Source organism: Prionailurus bengalensis, chromosome C2 (assembly GCF_016509475.1).
Source record: "Prionailurus bengalensis isolate Pbe53 chromosome C2, Fcat_Pben_1.1_paternal_pri, whole genome shotgun sequence".
Classification (NCBI taxonomy): domain Eukaryota; kingdom Metazoa; phylum Chordata; class Mammalia; order Carnivora; family Felidae; genus Prionailurus; species Prionailurus bengalensis.
The window spans coordinates 12,905,473-12,922,306 of NC_057350.1; the positions used below are offsets into that span (position 1 = coordinate 12,905,473).

General features: G+C 43.9%; 1 long non-coding RNA gene across 1 annotated transcript; it reads right to left on the reverse strand.

The window, feature by feature from the left end:
* Positions 1 to 8,805: 8,805 nt before the first annotated feature.
* Positions 8,806 to 10,563, reverse strand: LOC122491237. Its single transcript, XR_006299306.1, has 3 exons — positions 10,094 to 10,563; positions 9,596 to 9,801; positions 8,806 to 8,933 (listed from the first exon to the last, which is right to left on the reverse strand). It is a non-coding gene; the product is annotated as an uncharacterized LOC122491237 (long non-coding RNA).
* Between the last annotated feature and the right edge of the window lie 6,271 nt (positions 10,564 to 16,834).

A 16,834-nucleotide genomic window follows, 5' to 3' on the forward strand; every position in this document is an offset into this window, starting at 1 on the left:
TTGGAGTCAAGAGGGTTGGCAAGATTGGCAGGTGGAGTGGACGCAGAGCGTGAGGGTAGCCGAGTCAGGTGGGAGTGGTTGCCCTTCTCTCTGCCAGTCCCCAAAGCCTGCTACCTCCTGGTTCCTTCAAGTGTAGCTCCCCAGGGCCCCAAACGACCTCTGGACGTGCCAGGCCCCAGTGCCCCTCCCTGCTCTCCACTCCAATCACATGTATTTGTCATCGCCACCACCCTTTAAAAAATTGTTTTAAATTGAGGTATAACTTACAGTAAATTGAATGCATAAATCTTACAGACAGAGCCTGACGAATATCACATACACCCCCCCCACACACATACACTAACACTCACACACGGCCATCACTCACATCAAGATATAGAGCATTCCTGGGGCGCCTGGGTGGCTCAGTCAGTGAAATGTCCAACTCTCGATTTCGGCTCAGGTCATGATCTCACATTCATGAGTTCAAGCCCTGTGCTGGGCCCTGTGCTGACAGTGCAGAGCCTCCTTGGGATTCTCTCCCTCTCTCTCTGCCCCTCCCCTGCTTGTGCTCTCCTTCTCTCTCTCTCTCAAAATAAATAAATAAACATTAAAAACCCTCCACTACCCCCCGCCCAGACCAAGGAAACCACTGTACTGACTTCGATGGTCACAGATAGTTTTGCCCAATTTCGAACCTCAACTAAATCTAATCATACAATAATACAGTATGTCTCCTTTTGTGTCTGGTTCTTTTATTCAACAAATGGTTGCCTGTGCGGTCATTTGTTATTTCTTTTCCATATGGTATTCCATCGTATGAATATTCCATAATTTATTTCTCCATTTTTCTATTGATGAACATTTACATTGCTTCCTGGTTTTGGCTATTATGAATAAAAATGGACTGAGAACATTTTTTTCCCATGTATTTGGTGGACATAAGCACTAATTTCTCTTGAGTGTATATCAGAAGTGGAATTGATAGCTTTACTAGGTACAGCTAATAGTCTTCAAAAGCCTCAGTACCGGGGCACCTGGAGGGCTCAGTCGGTTGAGCATCCGACTTCAGCTCAGGTCACGATCTCACCCTTGGTGGGTTTGAGCCCCGCGTCGGGCTCTGTGCTAACAGCTCAGAGCCTGGAGCCTGCCTCGAATTCTGTGTCTCCCTCTCTCTCTGCCCTTCTCCTGCTCACACTCTGTATGTCTCTCTCTGAAAAATAAATAAACACTAAAAAAAAAAAAAAAAAGCATCAGTACCAATTTACATCCCCACAAGTAATAAATATATGTCATCTTGCAAGAAGAACTACAATTCTTTTCCTTGTATACACTGAGACTTTGTATCTCTTCCCATCAAAAACACAAAGCATATTTCTCCATCCTTCAAATGTGGGCTGACCTTGTGACTTGTTTTGGCTTTGACTAATACAACTATTAAGAAATTGTATGAGACGCTCCAGGCCAGGGCCTTCGGAAGCCTTCCACGTGTCCACTTTCCCAGGCCCCTGCCCGGTTACTGTGTGAATAAGCTCAAGTTAGCATGCTGGATGATCAGAGACACGTCGCCCAGTCAATAGCCAATTGACCCTTCGGAGCAGAGCTCCCTCTCTGACCAGCAGCTAACGGTGGACCCATGACGGAGCACAGCAAAAACCCAATGACCACCTTGCTGAGCTAATCTTCAGAACTGTGAGATTTTGAGCTAATTGAGTTGTTGTTTCTTTAAGCTACTCATTTTGGAGTGATTTGTTACACAGAAAAACGTAATTGATAAAACATGAGAGTTTCCGTGTTCCACCTCATCACCAACATTAGCATTGTCAATCCTTTTCATGCTTAGCTATTTTAGTAAAGTCTACCACATTTTAAAATTCACTTCTGGACACATCCTAGCTTCCCTAGCTATCTTTTAAAGTTTTTGAAGACAGAGCCCATGCTTTACTCAGTAGCTATGATATCAGTATTTGTTGATAGTCTCAATCATACTAAAAGCTTTCCATGAGATAAACAAAAACTTATTCCTAATAACCAGAAACCTTAAGGCTGCAAAGAATGATGCAGTTGTCAACTAATCCAGGTCCTTGGCATGCAACATTATGAAATTAAAGCCCAGTCAAATGGTTCTCAATAATTGTGGCATGGAATGCATCACACTGGCCCACAGATAGCAGTTACAGAATCTGGAAAGGACATGTCATCCACAATGTTCACTATACCATAAAAAAACCACTGGAATTACAAAGACACGGGAAAGCCGTGACTTCCGGTCTGGAGAAGAGGAAGTCCATTGAAACCAGCTCCAAGGTCATCTAGATACTGGAATTAGCAGACAAGGACCTTAAAGCAGCTGTTATAAATATGTCCGCCAAAGACCTAAATAGAAAACATGACCCAAATTAATGAACAAATGGGGGAATCTGAGCAAAGAAAGGGAACCTAACCACAAGGACAAGAAAACAAATGGAAAATCCAGACCTGAAAAGTATAGATTCTATATAGTGAAAAATTTACGGTGATGAAGACGGCAGCAGTCGGTATGGTGGGGGAACAGAGGAACAGTAATTAGAACTTCTCCAACCCAAGAAACCAAGGGAAAGATTTAGAAAATGGGTGCTCTTGTGATACATGAGATAGTAGTAAGTTGCCTTATATATATGTAAATGGTATCCCAAAGGGCAGGAAAGAGAAAACGGGGCAGAAAAAAAATTTGAAGAAAAAATGGCTGGAAATTCCCTAAATTGGTTGAAAAACAAATTTGGGGACTTAAGATGCTTGACAAACCCCAAAGGGAATAAATAGAAAGAAAATCACACCTAAGCATAGCATACCATGCAGGGATAAGATTTAACTCGAAGAAAGCCTAACAGTAAAAACATCTTGTGTTCCTAATGAGAGAGTATAACATATATGAAACAAAAACGCATAGAACTAAATGGAGTAAGGAAAATCTACAAAGTTGGGTTTTAAACATCACAATGTCAATCTTTGGTAGAATAACTAGACAAAAAGCCCCAAATTCATATAGAACATAAACAGCTCTATTGCTGTGGGTTGAATTGTGTAACCTCTCAATTATATGTTGGGGCCCTAACCCCTAATACCTCAGAATGTGACTATATTTGGGGATAGGGTATTTAAAGAGGAAATTAAAATGAGGCTGTTAGGGGGGCCCTACTCCAATACACTGGTATCCTTATAAAAAGAGGAGATTACTGAGGCCCCTGGGTGGCTCAGTTGGTTAAGAGTCCAACTTGGGCTCAGGTCATGATCTCATGGTTCATGGGTTCGAGCCCCCACATCAGGCTCTGTGCTGACAGCTCCAGAACCTGGAGCCTGCTTCGGATTCTGTGTCTCCCTCTCTCTGCCCTTACCCCACGTGCACTCTCTCTCTCTGTCTCTCGAAAACAAATAATAAAAAATGTTAAATTTTTAAAAAATGTTTAACATCATTAGTCATCAGGGAAATGCAAATAAAATCAGGAGATCCCTCTATACGTAACAGAATGGGTAAAATGAAAAAATACCGACAGCGCTAAATGTCGGTGAATATACAGAACAACTGGAAATCTCAAACACTGCTCATGGAAATGCAAAATGGTACAACCACTCTGAAGGAAAGAAGTCAGGCACGTACAGGCTCGTACGGTACGATTCCATATATGTGTGATTCTGCAAAGGGCAAAACTGCAGAAACCATTTGTTTAATTGGTTGTGTCTGGGGGTGGCAGTCGTGGAGAGACCAGAGGGAACTCTCTGGGTGCGATGGCAGTTTTCTGCTTCAACACAGATGCGAGTTGTTTAAGTATATGCATTTTTCAAAACTCCCCGAATTGTACATTAAGAGTTGTGTTCTTTGCTGTATGTAAATTTACCTGATCTGTAAACAAAGTAAATGCTGTTTTAAAAAGGGCCAATTCCAAAACAAAAGCAAAACAAGTCAAGTCAATTGCCTCCATCTACAGAATGGTATCTGTTAGTGTTGGGAATGTACACTTCGGTTTGAAGGAGTTCTTCTTCATGAGTGCAGTTTGTCAGCAAGGTATGGCGGGCGGGGTTCTGCTTGACCGTGTCCCAAGCGCACTGCGGGGCCTGCCTGCCTGCTGGGTGATCCGGAGCCTGGTTTCGTTCCTGGGTCCACCTCCTGGGAAGTGAGGCTGGGACATGGCTTGCGGAAGCTTATAGACTTTCCTAAATGTCGTCAAATTTGTAGAAGTAAATCTATGGATCGAAGTTAGGAGGTTGGTTGGGATTTAGGGGAGGGCTTTCTATCTTCATGTAGCCTTTTTTAAATAAAGGAATTGTAGATAACTTTACCCTTTTCTTTTCTTTCTTTCCTTCTGTGTTATTTCCTTCTGTCAGAGTTTTCTAGAGAAACAGAGCCAATAGGAGGATCTATCTATCTATCACCTATCATCTATCTATTTCCTAAGGATACCTGTCTGTCTATCTATCTATCTATCTATCTATCTATCATTTCCTAAGGAAATCTATCTATCTACCTATCCATCCATCCATCCATCCATCTACCTATCATCTATCTAATCTATCTATCTATCTATCTATCTCCTAAGGAGATCTATCTGTTTCCTAAGGAGATCTATCTATCTATCTATCTATCCATCCATCTCTCCGAATAGCTGCCTGTGACTTCCCCTTTGCCTCCCAGTATCCTGTTAGAACCTAACTAACTGCCTCTAGCCCTTGCTTCCTTCCTCTTTCTCCTTTCCTCTTCCTTTCCCTCCTTCCTTCATACATCTTCAAGCTGATCATAATTGAAGTCCATTCGTTTGGAATTTTCACTTCTACCTGACAAAATACCGATTATTAAAAGGAGTTTCTTGGTCTGGTAATAGTCGTGACTTTAAAATACCCATGAAAGTGATGCGATTTGAAGTGTTGGGGTTCAGAGCCGAAGGCCAAGAAAGAGTTCCTGAAACGTTTTGGGGCAAAAAGGTGGTTTTATTAAAGCACGGGGACTGGGTGGGTGGGCAGAAGGAGCTGCACTCGGGTTGTGAGGAGTGACTGACGATACAAGGTTTTCTGCCCAGTGAAGGGGAAGGCGATCTTAGGACTCCAGGAAATTGAGTCTGTAGGTTTCTGGAGATAGCCTGTTTCCTTGTGAATCATTAAGACAGCTGCAAACTGAGGGAGACTCCTGTTCTGCATGACCGCGATCTCTATCAGTTAACCATTTGTTTTTTCCATGGGAAAACCAGAAAGCGCCTGGGTGGCTCAGTTGGTTAAGCTGTGCTGACAGTGGGGAGCCTACTTGGGATTCTCACTCTCTCCTTCTCTCTGCCCACTTCCCCACTCTCTCTCATTCTCTCTCACAAAATAAATAAACATAAAAAAAATGTTTCCCCCCTTTGACGTGTGTAAGAACTAATAACTCCCATCAAGGTCAACTCTCCAAGATAATAGCAACATAGTTATATCAGCAGCTACCTCAAAGACCTTGTCTGTTGGCATTGTTTTTCTTCTCATTTTAATTTATAACCCAAAGCTCGGAGGTGAAGTTGTTTCTCCAACGGTGTTTTCTTTTGTAAGTGTTTATTTATTTTGAAAAAGAGAGAGAAAGAGTGTGGGCAAGTGGGAGAGTAGCAGAGGGACAGAGAGAATCCCAAAGAGGCTCCACACTCAGGGAGGAGCTGGGCTTGGGGCTCGATCCCATGACCCTGGTATCATGACTTGAGCCAAAATCAAGTGTCTGATGCTCAACGAACTGAGCCACCCAGGTGCCCCAACAGTGTTTTCTTTTGTAGGAAACGTGCACACTTGTTAGCTGTCACTGTGACTAGAGATTGAGCGAAGGAGAGAAGGTAAGAGGAAGAAACGTTAAGAAGGGAGAACAGATATTTACTGATCGATGACCTGAGCACTTGGTGTGATTCTCACAACTTTCCACCTCAGCTGCTGGGAGCCCCATTTCCCAGGCAGAAAGCTGGGGTGCAGACAGGTGGGACAGCCTTCCTGCCCTGCCCAGTACCTGTGGGACTTGCAAACTGGGTTGTATTCATGCCCTACAGCTGGCACAACCAATTACCACACACTTGGTGGCTTTAAACGACACAAATTTATTATCTTATGGTCCTGGGAGTCAGAAAATGAGTCTCGGGGTGCTACGAATCAAGGTGTTGCTAGGGCTGGTTCCTTCCGGTGACCCTGGAGGGGGAGTGGGGGAGAATTTGTTTTCTTCCTTTGCTATTCTTCAACCTAACACATGTGAGCAAACAATGCTATGTTGTGGACACACAAACCCTTAAAATAAGCACAGCACTTTTCTCTAGAGTGTCCATTTTCCTCAAAGATTTTTAGTAAAGAGTTACATGTAAGCATAGGAATTGAACAGAGTGATTTTCGGTAAAGAGTTACATTTTAATATGAGGCAAACATGGGGATATAACAGAGTGAATACAAACTTTACATGACTTAAAAAATTTATTTTTGTCATAGGCAATTTCAAACATTTCCAAAAACAGCAAAACCAGGGTAACAAAACTCCATGTAACCACCACTCAGCTTCAACAACGATCAAGATGTGGCTAACTGAGCTTCATCTGTACCCCCATCCACTCCCCCGCCCCCCCATTCTGGACTACTGTGAAGCAAATTCTAAATATTTCACTTCATCTGTAAACATTTTGGTATGCAAAAATTTTATACATATTTTGGCATGCAAATAGTTTGGAGGATTCTTTTTTTTTTTTTTTTTTAAGTTTATTTATTTTGAGAGAGAAGAAAAGCATGTGCACAAGCTGGGAAGGGCAAAGGGAGCGGAGAGGGAGAGAGAAAGAACCCCGAGCTGGCTTCGTGCTATCAGTGCAGAGCCCGACACAGGGCTGGATCCCACCAACCACTAGATCAAGACCCGAGCCCAAATCTAGAGTTGGATGCTTAACCAACTGAGCCACCCAAGCAAGCCCAGAGGATTCTTTTTTTTTTTTTTTTAATAAAGCCATAAAACTCTTATCCCACCTATAATTTAATAATAATAATCTAATTGCATCCATAATCCAGTCAATGTTCAAATTTTCCCTGTTTGTCTCATAATTTCTTTTACAGTTAATATGCTCAAATCAGGAACAAATAAATAAGGTGCATATGTTGCTGTTGGTTGCTATGACTCTGAAGTCTAGTTAAACTTACAGGTTCTTTCTCCCTCATCCTTCTCTCTCTCTCTTTCTCCCTCTCTTTTTAAACTTGCAATTTATCTGTTGAGGAAATTGGTTCTATGTCCTGAAGAGCTTGCCAGTTGGGTGCCATGGTGGAGTTAGTCATGTTTCCCATGCCCCGTATTTGCTGGAAAGTAAAGTTAGAGCTAGAGGCTGGACCAGACTTTGGTTTGATTTTTTTTTTTTTTTTTTTTTTTTTTGCAAGAGTACCTCACAGGTGGTGTGGTGTCCTTCCTTTGAGAGGCACGTAATGTCTGGTTGTCTCTTTTTTTGTGATATTACCAATCAGTGATTAACCCTTGATGCAATTCTTTAATGTGTTAAGCGTTGTAAAAATGGTGACCACCTTCGTCTATCTCCTTCTTCATTCATTAGCTACTGTTCTTTAAAAAATAAACAGAAAAGAGAAACCTTCCTTCATGACTGTTCACTTACCTGAGGAGCAATTCTATCAGGATGGGATAGATGTTTGATTTACTTGTTTGTTTAATCGCCAGTTTTCAAAATATTGATTGGGTTTTCCAGCTTCTCCCAGTGAACAGTGAGAGGACATTTTTTAAGTCATTATGAGCTCATGCCATTAAATCTATTTGATGTTCCAATTCATTATAGCTGTTACTATTACTGATGCAGAAATTACCTATGTGGACAGTGAGAGCCTCTTCATGTTGATTACATTAGTAGTTGGCTTTGCCTTGGGTTTTATAGTTTCCTTCCTTCTGGAATGACAAGATGGTCCAGGCTCAATTTGTCTCTTTCTTACCCTAAACCGTGGATTCAGCTATGTCTCCAAGGACTCCTGGTTTCATTTATAGAAAATGGTGTTTAGCTATCATAATCTGGGTGCTAGAGGTGCTTATTGCTATTGGGTTGATTATGTGTTCAGGTCTATTCAATGTAGGGAGCTAGGATATATTTATTTTTTAAGATATAAAAACATCATGAGTTCATACCAATACTTACAATCCAGAATCACAACTGTAGAGTTTTACTTAACCCTATCGTACTTAGCTGTACCTCGACTCCAAAACTTAATATCCTATTCCAAACAATACTAACATAATTATTCAGTATATAATATACACACAAATAGTCTTGGAATAACAATTTCAGTATCAACAATAGGAGCAATATGATTACTAGAAACCATTTGAGACTTGTTATGAAGGGGGCAATTTTTTTGTTGTTGTTATCTGAGTATCTCCTATAAGATATGTATAGTCAAATTTATGTTTTAAAGTCACGTGAAACAGTTCTCCCTATGAAGGCTGCCACCCACTAAATACATTAAATATTTCAATATTTAGAGATTGCTTTTTAAAAATTTTGGTTTTACAAGTATGTAAAATAGTCACGATTCCAAAGTCAAAGCCACAAAATAAGGTATATTCATAGAACTCTAGCTTCTGTTCCTGTCCTCCCTCCCTGTAACTTTCAATCAAGGAAGTACTTTCTAAAAGTTTTCGGTTTATCCTTCGACTTTTAGAAGTATAAGTATTCCGTCTTTCTCTTCCCCCATTTTGGAATGTCAAATAGCAAACTTCATTTCTTCAAACCTCGCCTTTTTCACTTACCAGCTTATTCTGGAGATCTCTCGTGGCATGGAGAGAGATTTTTTTCTTTTCCACAGATGCATAATGCCGCCATTTTGTGGGTAGAGTACAACTTATTCTTCCAGTTCCCAGTTGGTGGATGTTTGAGTTGTTTTCGATCTTTGCTGTTGCAAATAACGCTGCAGTGCCCGTGTTCGTGTTTTTATCATATTCTTGGAATCGATTCCTGAAAGCAAGACTTCTGTCAAAGGCTACATACTAATGTAATTGTGTTAGATATCACCAAATTCCTTTCCGTAGATATTAGAATTACTTGTGTCTCTATCAGCAATGTATCAAACTACCTGTTTTCCTGGACAGTAGCCTGGACAACAAATTATTTTGTCAAGCTTCTAGATTTTATCACACTGATAGGTGAGCTACTGGTTTTCAGCAGAGTTTAAAAATCAATGTAGAGAATCTTTTCATATATTAAATCTTTGCTTTTCTTTTAGTGAGACCTCGCATCTCGCATTTCTTGTTGCAGCACATTTTTGAATAAGAAGGGATGTGGTGAGGATATGTTTTCTTTTTTTTTTCTTTTCTAAATTTTTTTTTTCAACATTTATTTATTTTTTTGGGACAGAGAGAGACAAAGCATGAACGGGGGAGGGGCAGAGAGAGAGGGAGACACAGAATTGGAAGCAGGTTCCAGGCTCTGAGCCATCAGCCCAGAGCCCGACGCGGGGCTCGAACTCCCGGACCACGAGATCGTGACCTGGCTGAAGTCGGACGCTTAACCGACTGCGCCACCCAGGCGCCCCTGTGAGGATATGTTTTCTAAGTTTAGTTATGTCTGAAAATGTTAACTGTATCTGGTCATGATTTGAGTGGGTATGTAATACTTACCTGAAACTTACTTGCCCTCTGAACTTTGACCTTTCTAGCTGCTGAAGTTGAGTTGCTGATGAGACATCTAATGCCACTCTGATTTTTCTCTTTTTGAAACTTTGTAATCTTCTCTGAAGCACTGGAGTTTTGATTGCTCACAATGCTAAGTCTTAGTGTGAGGTTAATTCATTCCTTGGGCTGGGCAGTCGGTATGTCCTTTCCATCTGAAATGTTCATACATGTTAGCTCTGAGAATTTATATTGTATTATTTCTTTATTTGTTCTCCTTCATTTTGTCTTTCCTGTCCACTTGATCTGGCTTTAGTCAGATGTTGGACCTCCTGGACTGATTGCTTATGGGTTTGATCTTTTTCTCCCCCTGTTATATTTCTTAGTTATTTAATTTTGTGTTCTGTGAATTTTCTTAAACTTGATCTTCCAATTCTTTTACTATGGATGCAACAACATTGCATCAAATCTGTCTAAAGATCCATAATTTGTGTCTTTGATACTTACGGTCCCTCTAGTATTACTCCAGATCCGGGAGTTAGTCTTCACTTTTTGATCAGTCTCTGTTGAGTCTGGAGAACTTCCTCTTAGTTAAAAGGGAGATTTATAGGTGTTTGATACGGGCATTAAAGACTCATATTCGCTGAGTCCTTCCTCTGGTTGTCTGTTTAAAACATGGAAAGAACCAGGGGAAACAAAGGAAAGAATGTGAGGGACTGACTTACGAATTTTATACTGGAAATGCATTCTTCTCTTACAGGATATTGTAATTCTCCAGAATTAGCCCCCTTGAAAGACTGTATTTTGAAAACCACAAGGCACTACCAAATATATGGTGTTATATTTCAACAATTTGGTATGGTGCTGTGACTGCTGTACTTGGGGTCCAGAGACCTAGGTTGTGGACTGAAACCTGTGTATTAGTCAAGGCTCTTGGTAGACAGAAACCCAATTCTGACTAGCTTAAACACCAGCGGGTCTTTTATTTATTTTTATTTTTTTAATGTTTATTTTTGAGAGAGACAGAGACAGAGCGTGAGCGGGGGAGGGGCAGAGAGAGAGGGAGACACAGCATCCGAAGCAGGCTCCAGGCTCCGAGCTGTCAGCACGGAGCCCGACGCGGGGCTCGAACTCACGGACCGCGAGATCATGACCTGAGCTGAAGTCGGACGCTCAACGGACGGAGCCACCCAGGCGCCCGAACACCAGCGGGTCTTAATGGGATCATGTTGTGAGGGGTGCCCACAAATCTGGAGGGAGACCCTTGGGAATGGGGATTCGGCTGCTACCCTTGATCCACACCTCATATCTTGTGTCTCTCTGAGGGTCAGTGTCATGCCAGGATGTTCCACATCGCTGGGGACATGGCTGATGACAGCTCCGGGATCATGATTCAAGAGGAAAGGTGAGCAGAAGACTCTCCCTCCAAACTTTAGCATGAAACGTCCCAGGGACGGACTGAGACTGGCTCTAGTTCTGACAGCTGTTCACCTCGAACCAATCTCTGTGGTCGGGAAGGTCGTGGTCTGGGATGGGACGTGCGTGGAGTGAGACCTTCAGGATGGAAAGCCCACCAGAGCAGCATTGTAGGAGTGAGGGAGGGGGTGGTGTAGTTTTCCCAAGAAGAGGGGAAGCGTGCTGGGCATATAACAGCCCAGATGTCCACTTATCTCTGCCGCTAATTAGATCCAGGACTCCCAAACCACACTGGGCCTCAGCCTTTCTATTTGTGGAGTGAGACATGGAGACGAAGCGCTTCTCTGATTCGCCCCCAGCTCAAATATATTATGAATTTACTGAAGATCAGATGCTTTTCTCCTTATTCTTTTTTAACTTGCGTGAGAATTAAATATATCTGCTAAAGACCGGAAAAGCATGATTCCACACATTAAATAGGAGAGGGAAACAGAACTATTTAAAGAACATCCTGCATCAGGATTGTGAAGAAGGTGAAGCATATTCCTGTAGTTATTGTTTCGCCCCTGCAGCACAGATAGAAATAGCTAACCAAACTTTTCCCACAGCACATTTTATCCCCCTGAGGAGGGCTCTGATTGTGCCAGGAGGTCCCTGGGGACTGAGTGCCCAGCATGGCATTCTCTTGGTTGCCAGCTGGTCAGGGCAGGCAGCTGTGGATGCCATTTGGCTCCCAGTGTCTCTACCAGTAAGAGTTGGACCAAGAGGTCCTCAAATTCAACTGCGGCTAGCTCTCTACTTACTAGTGGGACCAGCTGATGGACCCTGGGACCTGCAAACACTCCTCACTGTCATTCTTGTGTAAGGGTCAGGAAGTGTAGCAGTTACAATCTAGGTCATGATGGTAACCAGCAGCCATTAATTTCTGATTTCCCTCGATTGCCGGTGCGCTTTTATTTTTATTATTTTTTTTAACGTTTTTTTTATTTTTATTTTTGGGACAGAGAGAGACAGAGCATGAACAGGGGAGGGGCAGAGAGAGAGGGAGACACAGAATCTGAAACAGGCTCCAGGCTCTGAGCCATCAGCCCAGAGCCCGACGCGGGGCTCGAACTCACGGACCGCGAGATCGTGACCTGGCTGAAGTCGGACGCTTCACCGACTGCGCCACCCAGGCGCCCCGCCGGTGCGCTTTTAAAAAGGCACAAATTCTTCCAGCAAAATTGTCAAGGTCTCATTTGTTTCTTCTCCCCCCTTTTTTTTTCCTGTTCCTTCTCTCTCCTAGTTATATTTTCTTGCTTTGTCTCTCTCTCTTTCTACTAGTGCTTGCCACAGATATTTATTAGACTGGAATTTGTTTGTTAAACACGCCATGGCTTTAAAAATTTTTTTTAACGTATATTTATTTTTGAGACAGAGAGGGACAGAGCATGAGCAGGGGAGGGGCAGAGAGAGAGGGAGACACAGCATCCGAAGCAGGCTCCAGGCTCTGAGCTGTCAGCACAGAGCCCGACACGAGGCTCGGACTCACAAACTGTGAGATCATGAAGTTGGGCACTCAGCTGAAGTTGGGCACTCAGCCGACTGAGCCACCCAGGCGCCCCTTACGTGCATGGTTTTTGAACCCAGCCAGAAATGATAGTTGAATCAGGTAGTCTGAGTAATGGTATGTTGAGCAAGAAGGATGGAAGGATAGAATCAAAATGAAATCTTGCTTTGAATTGTGCTTCCTACTATGTTCTGAGAGCTCACTTGGTAAGGGGAGCCTGTTCTTTGCCCCTGGACGAGGACAAGGGCAGCCTGTGTGCGGGGTTCCCTCCATTGGCCACTCCAGACCCACTCACCAAGCAGACTTGTATGGGCCACATCAATATGCTGTGTGCCCTCTGGATTCTGGTTGCACTTGGGCAATGGAGAGCTCCAGCAGGAAACTGGAGGAAGGGAAGAGAACAAGGTCAGGAATTTAAAATCTCCTGCCTCTCTCCAGGTCAACTCATCTGGCTGCGTCCCTTGATGGAAGGGTGATCCTCCCTCCGTGGTCTGCTTTTCAGAGCTCTCTTTCCCTTGAGAAAATGCCCTCCCTGCATCCCTGTGGGTCAAGGCTATGGATACGGGTTCCTGGGCCCTTGAGGATCTCTGCTACATGCTGTCTCTACCTTTCTCATTTGACACTTTGTAAAGAAACCCTCCCATATTATTGCAGTTTGAGTGTAACTCTCTTAGGGAGTAAATAATTATGCAGCTACTTCAGTTATAAACGGAATCTGTGACAGAAAATGGTAGTATCCAGTCCAAGATATTAATCCACACTGTAGTCTTTGCTCGAGGGTAAGAGTTATTATCTTCCTCCCCGAGGTGGGATTTGTTGGCGGACACCTGCCCCTAGTGTGGCTGGTTCTGCGTTCTTTCTCATCTTACCTGCTCCCTGCTATTTCCATTCCTAGGCTGAAATGGGGGACAGAGGGGGCAAAACAGTTTTCACTTGAATGGGTTCCATCATAACCTGGTTTTGCACCCTCTGGCCTGGCATGGTTAGAAGCAACTCCCCCCTAGCCCCCCAGAAACTCCCTGCACCCCCACCTGCAGCTGCCCACCCACGACCCAGGAAGGTCTCCCCTCGGGCTGGTCCTCCAGGGGCCCTTTCACGCTTGGATGCTCACTGCTAGAGAGTCTTCAACCTTACAGGTTATCTTGGGCAGAATTTAAGACTCTAGGTGGCCTTCCCACCAGCAAAGTCCATATCTGCTTGACAACCTGTCTGGCTCATCTCTGTTGTGCCACCAAAACAGCTTGACAGCCAGACTCTCCCGCCCGCCACCGGATCCCCAAACACCTGGGAGCCCGCAGGCCCTGTAAATGGTTCCTCAGTGTCTCCTCTCAGCCAGATGGAGGCAACCGGGCAGATACCCTCCACCTTCTCTAGTGGGGAGAAGTGGAGCTCACAGCCCAGCCCGTCTCCAAAGAAATCCTTCTGAGGACGTCATCTTGGTCACTATTTTCTCTAGTCCTTAATCTCGATGAAACGTGGGAAGAGGCGTAAGGGCAGGAGGGAATTAATTTTCCAACATCCACTCTGAAGGATCCTTCCAGGGAGAGAGGCAATTTCTTCTCTCACACCTCTTGGGACGTCATTTTTACTGCATCTTGGAGTCTCAGTCAAAGTCTTCATCTTGACATACTGTGTCAGACTGTGACGTACATTTTGAATTGCTGGATAGAACAAAACAGTTCCAACTGGCTTCTACAATAAGGAGAATTTGTTGGTTCGTGTAACGGAAAGAGTTCGGAGGTTGGGGGCTCAGTTTCTCGTTGATTCTCTCAGTTCCCCCCTTCTCTGTGTTTTCAAGACGACTGCCTGAAGCACTCTGGGTATGTGCTTCTTTGTCCACATCCAGGCAACAAGGAGGATGTCCCTTCCCTTAACCACTGAACAAGAGTCTTGAGGTTTACTCTGGTCAAAACTTGACAGCTCACTGGGGCGCCTGGGTGGCGCAGTCGGTTAAGCGTCCGACTTCAGCCAGGTCACGATCTCGCGGTCCGTGAGTTTGAGCCCCGCATCAGGCTCTGGGCTGATGGCTCAGAGCCTGGAACCTGTTTCCGATTCTGTGTCTCCCTCTCTCTCTGCCCCTCCCCCGTTCATGGTCTGTCTCTCTCTGTCCCAAAAATAAATACACGTTGAAAAAAAAAATTAAAAAAAAAAAAAACTTGACAGCTCAGGTTCAGTTGTTAACCTGAGCCAATCCTTATCACCGGGGGCGCCTAATGTGCTGACTGGCTTAAGTCTTGGGTGGGAGCCATCACTGCACCAAGACCGGAAGAGAGGTGGCTTACCCTCATTGGGTTAAACCTCTGGGGATCCATTCCTGGAACTGGGGGTGACAGTAGGGGACGTGAAACTTGGACTCAACACCTTATGCAAATCTCCTGGCTGTATAAGTAAGAGGAAGGTTTGGAATGGTTGTTCAGGAAGCCCCTGCCCCACCCAGTCCAAGGTCATCTTACTCGAGCGTCTGATTTTGTCCCCATGTAAGATATGGTTTTGTGGGAATCTAAATATTGTCTACTCATAATACAGACATACTTGTGACTACGAGAGGGGTTCATTTTGCATTGGGGCTGACTTCTCCATTAGGCACAGGGCCCAAGGCCCATGATATTTTTACCGCCCCATAGAAATGTTTTACTTTCTTTTAAAATCAGAAGAAAAAAAGGAACTTTTAGGTTAAAGAAAATGTTTTAATATACAATATTTATATACTCACCTTAGTAGCAATACAGCTGTAAAATGTAATTTGTATTATTATTATTATTATTATTATTATTATTAGGGGATTGGGCCTAAAAGTGCATTGGTGAGAACCTGCTCAGGCAGCCACGCTGTGCATTCCTTCTTTACTGGGCTCTCCCACCATAGAATTTAAGTGTTGCCAATAAGAACCCAAAGCCTGAGGCAAGGGGATCATTCCTTTGAATTCCAAGGTTACTACCCATTTGCTTAAAGAACAGATGTGGGTTGTATCACTGTTGTACCAGATATATTATTGTGCTTGAAAACAGCAGTCCAGGGAGGTCAGGCTTGCTTGCACACACACACACACACAAAAAAAAGAAAAGAAAAAAAAATAGAAGGAGGGAGGGCAATTTTCCTCCCATTGGAGGCTAATTAACATGGCCATGGTACACTAGGGTTAAAGCATTTTCAAGCCTATCATATCACTTGATCCCCGTTAACAAGCCCCAGGGGGTACTGACCCATTTAACCCATGAAGAATCAGACTCAGGGAAGGAAAATTGCCTTTCCATAGTTTGCTACATGGTTACTATTTAATGGAGGGTTAGGTCAGCCTGCCATTTCTGACTCCAAAGCTTTTGCTTTTGCTCCTGCCCAGAGGCAACTACATTGGAAGTAAAATTTACGTAAACAGTTTAGCAGACCAGGTGAAGTGGGCAGTGTCTTAGGGTATGGGAGAGTCCCAGGAACTGATCTAGTCTTTGGTGGGAACCGTTTCTCCTACATGCTGCAAAGTTGTCCATGATGCAGCTGTCCCTTCGCCACCAACCTTTCCTGCCCTGACGTGGTCCTTTCAAGTCTGGCTTTTGGTGGATAGCTGAGGAAGTCTGTCCTTACCATCCATAAGGGATGCCCCCTCCATGCAAGGGACTAATGGCTCGCTCCCGGAACCAGTCAACAATCACTTCCAAACTTTCCATTAACACTGCTGCTGTTCACACTCGCTTCTCCAGCTTTTTCCTTGCATTGCTAGCCTGAGTGATCCAGAGCCCTTTCGAGGGTCTCATTCCAGCAAAAACAATGCACAAAAGAAACCTGAGAAGGTGGCTTCCCAACAACCCCTCTTTCTCCACTTCGAGGAAGCGAGACAGACTAGAGCAGTGGCAATCAAAAGTGGAGCTGGCAATACTGACAGCACGGTCATCGCCTAGGAGCTTGTTAGAGAGGCAAATTCTTGGGCCCAACGGACCTTCTGAACTAGATCCTGAACTAGATCCGAGAAGACAGGGCCTGGAAAGTTGTGTTTTAATCAGCTCCCAGGTAACTCTTAGGCACGCTAAAATTTAAGAGGCTGTAGCACGGAGGGTGGCGGAATGAGGCCGTACAAAGCAAGCGTGTGTCCCAACTCTCTCTCTCTCTGGGTGGAGTGTGTGGGGAGGCATATTCACTTTAGTAACCACTGTGAAAGTCTCAGTGAAGGGTTGGTAATTTAGTTTGGGACCTGTAAATTTCTCAAAGACACCGCCCCTCCTAGGTAAGGGGCTCAACACCCTTACCCAAGTAGACCAGCCGCTAGATCTCTAGCAGCCTCAATTTCCTAA